General features: G+C 40.9%; 1 pseudogene; it reads right to left on the bottom strand.

Annotated features, from left to right (window-relative positions):
• Nucleotides 1-3,823: 3,823 nt before the first annotated feature.
• LOC114610400 lies at nt 3,824-4,689 on the bottom strand (annotated as a pseudogene).
• Nucleotides 4,690-4,986: the final 297 nt, after the last annotated feature.

Below are 4,986 nucleotides of genomic sequence, written 5' to 3' on the forward strand. Positions count from 1 at the left end.
TCTCTTCCCCAAGCGAAAGAGAAAAGTTGAGAAGTAAATCATGCATTCAGCAACAGAACATGTTTCAAGATTCTGCACCTAAGTAAATATTAGAAGGGAGAGGCTGACAATCTCTGCTTTCCCAAGATGGCCCCAATCTGCATGAGGATGCTATTAAGACTGAGTCACTTGGCTCTGTAGACAGAAAAGCTCTACTGGCTCCTCTGAGGGCAGGAAAAGGAAAGCACCAGCTGTAAATTTTGAATGTTTACCCTCCCTCAAATTCTGGGAAAGCACGAAGAAATGGGGTAGTTGGGGTGACTAGTGATAAGTAATGGTGACAACTGTCATGTAGTAAGCCTCGATGACCATTAGTGGCTTAGAGGATCTTAGTGCCATGTGTTCTTAGCTCAGGTTTTAGCCACAATTCTGAGACAACAGGAAAAGAAAATTATATTCTCTTACATGCTGGATGGGTATTAAAACCATCTTTAACTATGTGTCTTAAAGTTTCTATCCTCTCACAGGAAAGATTTTAGTTGTTTAAAGGTATGTTCCAGAAGAGTCTCCGAGTCAGAGTAAATAAAACCATCTGCTTTTTCATACTTCACATTTTATGGCTTCAAATGTGCTGTTTGCAGCCAACCCCAGAGTAGAGCAGCACTGACTCACATGGACAGAGACGGAGCATGAACCAGGCCTTCTCATAAGGCCTGAAAGAAAGCATGGGATCCTTGAGTCAGCCAATGCTACAAACGAGCACAGCAATTCACAGGAGAGGGAGCCCAATGCAAGTGACTTCTACCTGAGAACTTGAGGATTTCTCATGAACAATGGACATGTACATTTGAATGACTCAACTCTAATACAGCCGTAACAAGCATTGGCCTCACAGTGAAAAGTGTATCTCAGCTCTATATCAACTCTTGACTTCAGCAAGAAACAGAACTTTCTATTTCTCCTTGTAAACACACAAAAAATATCCCATAGGTAGCCCTGAAAGTAATTTAGGATCACAAAAATTCATGGCTTATATTACACATGCAGCTATCCTTATTTATTAATTTTTAATTATTGAATGGTCTTGGGATTGAAATTCAAGGGAGGCACTGAGGATGGTTTCCTTTGGGGTAAAATGTTTATTAGAAGAGTTAGTAACACTGTGGGCATATATACAGAAAGCCAGACAACAGTGTGGTGGGGACCCCAGTGAGAGTTCAGGCCCCAGCAGGTTAGGACTATTCAAGTCCATGAGGCAGACTAGGGGTCTCTTCTTATAGGTCTTAGAGCAAGGGGAAAGGTTTCCCAGCAAGAGCTCGAGCCAGGAAGGGAGAACAAAGGAAATTTTAGGGAAATTCTATGTATATCCAAAAATATAAGAATAATCAAGGGGAAGGACACAGATAGTTGATGTGTACATTTTAAATTGGTAGGTCGTGTGTTGATACTCTAACATCCTAGGGAATCTGGCAACCTGAGATCTCTAGACTTCCTTGGGTAACTGAGAATGAACCAGCCATTCACCTAAAAGCTGAGCACCTGAGAATCTATTGGGGGAGGGGCAGTTGATAGAGCTTTACAGCCAGACTCTTAGAAGGGTCATATCCTTACAGCTACAGCTACAGTGCCTATAAAAACAGCTTCTACAGGTGGACATGGCCAAAGAGTAATCTACTCTGGACCCTAACAACTATGAATTTATGTTCTCATAGAATTAATCTATGAATCCTCTTAAAGGCTTTAGAAGTGTGTGTGGGGTGTGTGTGTGTGTGTGTGTGTGTGTGTGATATGATAGTTCATTTTCTGTTGCTACAATAAAATATCTAATAAAATAAAATATCTAATGTGGTTTGAGTGAGAAATTTACCCCACAGACTCATGTATTTTAATACTTGATCCTCAGTTGGTGGCACTGTTTAGAGAAGTTATGAAACTTTTGGGAGATATAGCCTTGTAGAAAAAAATGCATCATTAGGGACAGATTTTAGGGGTTTATAGCCTCACCACCGTTGTTGTTCTGTGTCTTGTGTATGACCTCTCTTTCTCCTACTGCTGCCATGACATCAATCCTTTACTGCCCTTGTGCACTCTGTACCTATGGAACCGTAAGCTAAAATACACTCTTCCTTAAGTTGTTTTTGTCAGAATGAATGCTTTATCATAGCAACAGAAAAAAAAATGTAGCGGTTTGAATAAGAATGGTCCCATAGGCTCATATATTTGAATGTTTAGTCACTAGGAGTAACACTATTTGAAAGGATTAAGAAGTGTGGCCTTGTTGGAGGAAGTGTGTCCCTGAGAAGTGCTTTGTGGGTTCAAAAGCAAAGCCAGCAAAGGCTTTCTCTCTTCCTGCTGCCTTTGGATACAGATTTAGTATTCTCAGCTACCATGGCTGCCTCTATGCAGCCATGCTCCCATTGTGAGGATAATGGACTAAATCTTTAAAACTGTAACCAAGCTCCATTTACATAGATTTTTTAATAAGACTTGCAGTGGTTATGATGTCTCTTCACAACAGTAAAATGCTGTAAGTGGCTTAGAGACCATTCTTGTGATATTTTGGCAAAGAATATAACTGCTTTTTGCCCTTGTTCTAAATGCTTCCCTGAAGCTAAACTGAAGAGTTTGAGACTAATGGCATTGGCAGAGGAGAGTTCAAGACAGCCTATGTCACATGGTTACTATCTTATGATAACTGTGTCATGTATCACTCTTATGTGGTCTTGGAAAGAACCACATTTTGCAAGAAAAAATAAAGATGTATAGTTTGAGGGGAAAGAAGTACCAGGAAGTGTTATAGAGTTAAATCCTATAGTCAAGGAGAAAAATGCTAAATGCTAGATGGAAAAAAAAAGAGAATAGAGACCTCATGGCAAGATTCCACCCAGCTAAGCCTTCAATTTGTAAAAAGAACACTTTAATCAGAAAAGGAGACCATTGAAAACATAAAGTTGATGAAATTGAGCAAGGAGGCTGTGTCCCAGCCCAGAAAGCAGTAGAACTTGGCAGCTTTGGCCACATGATTCTGTCCTCAGAGTCAAGGATACAAGAAAGAGGTTGTGCAATCTCTGTTGCTAGCAAAGCCACTCAGACCAGACATGTGTCAGGAGGTCTAGAGAGGCCATTGTGTGGAGATGTGAAAGGGAAGCCTGGATTTCATTGAAGATCCCAAAAGATGCCAGAGTCATGGGATACCTGCCATGGAGATCTGGAACGGAGAATGGAATCAGTCCAAGAGAGAGAAGTATGTTGCAATGAAGAAAGCTGAAAGGATTTGGAGATCTGAAGAGTGCTTCTGCATCAGACATGGAGAAGCAGACTTTGGAGTTTGTCCAGCTCATTTTCTGGCTTGCTTTGGGCCAATGCATCCTCACTGTGCTCTTTTTCTTCTCTTTTGGAATGATAACATATCTTCTGTGCCATTGTTTATTGGAGGTTTGTGATCTTCTGTTTGATTTTGACTTTGCAGGAGGTTATAGTTAAGAGATTGTTACATGTCTCAGACAAAACTTTGAACTTTGAAGCCCTGTTTAAACTGTGAAAGACTATGAGGACTTTTGAAGCTAAGCTAAATGCATTTTGCATTATAATATAGCTACAAGACTATGGGGATCAGGAAGTAGAATGTGGTGGTTTGAATAATAATGACTCCACTCATAGGTTTATACTTTTTTTTTTTGTAAAATAGGGCAGTGTTTTATTTTCCTTTACACCTTAATGAATACTTCTTGATGACTGCACACAGGGTAAGGCTGCATGGTAGTTCAGAAAGGTCACAGCGATGGTGTTTTCCTGACAGCATGTAGTCTTCCTAGTGAGTGGAATGATTTGTATGACGTCACTGTCAAACCAGCAAGACTGCATTTATGCACCCATCATTTTCAGGATTGTTGGTAACTTGGGCATACTTTCCCCAAATAACCTTGCCTCCTTGTGTCACAAGGCCCAACTCGCTCACATTTACTCAATAACTGTATCTTTGGTGATCACACCCAGGGTTGTATATAATGGGGATGACGGATTCTTTTTCACACCGAGTATAGGCAGACAAAAAGTAGCCTTCAGCTCAGGGTGTGTGACATGGGCTTTTTTGAAACGTAGACCCATTGGCCTAATGAACCTTTCATATTTAGGTGGTTTTCTTGTAAAATCATCACCAACAAAGCAGACTTTAGTAACCATTCTCTTCCATGCCTTCTTTTTTCTTTTTCCTGTTCGAATAACTTTCAATACTTCCATTTCTCCTTGGGCACGAACTTTGGGTAGAGGAACCTCCCATTTTCCCGCCTTTTCGTTTCTGCTTAATCATGTTGGAAAGTACTTTTGCTCTGGACTGCCCCTCTCTGTCCAGCAGATAGGCAGGCACTGCTCCTTGTGGAGTCTTCTCATCGTCCTTCTGCTTGGTGTTTCTCTTTTCATGCATCTTAATAGTCTTTTTCATTTGTATTTTCTCGGCACGGTGCTGTTTATGGTAGAGCTTAGCCTTCAGGCCAATCTTTTTTTTTTTTTCCTTCTTTGAACGTTCATGGGTCTCCCGACCTTCTTTCTTTCTCTTTTTCTCATGGTAGTCCAAACGATAGCCATATCGTTTGCGGTGCAATTCAATATATTCATTTTGTGGCATGTTGACAGCCGTGGAGCAGCCGTCCGCGAGCTCCCGGGTTTTAAAAACCTCTTAATTTCTGGGTGTCACTGGCCCACGAGCCTGGTTGGGTCCAGGTTTATACTTTTGAATGCTTAGATACCATGAAGTGGCAATTATTGAAGGGATTGGGAGATGTGGCCTTGTTGGAGGAAGTGTGTAACTGAGGTTGGGCTTTGAGGTTCCAAAAAGCAATCTAAGACCCTGTAGCACTCTCTTCCTGCTGCCTTTGGATCTGGATGTAGAACTCTCAGCTACCATGTCTGCCTGTGTGCAGCCATTTCTCCATATGAGAATAATGGATTAAATCTCTGAAATTGGGCAAGCCCAATTAAATATTTTCTTTTAATATGATTTTTCATGGT

This window comes from Grammomys surdaster, unplaced genomic scaffold, assembly GCF_004785775.1.
Source record: "Grammomys surdaster isolate TR1022 unplaced genomic scaffold, NIH_TR_1.0 126039, whole genome shotgun sequence".
Taxonomy (NCBI): Eukaryota; Metazoa; Chordata; class Mammalia; order Rodentia; family Muridae; genus Grammomys; species Grammomys surdaster.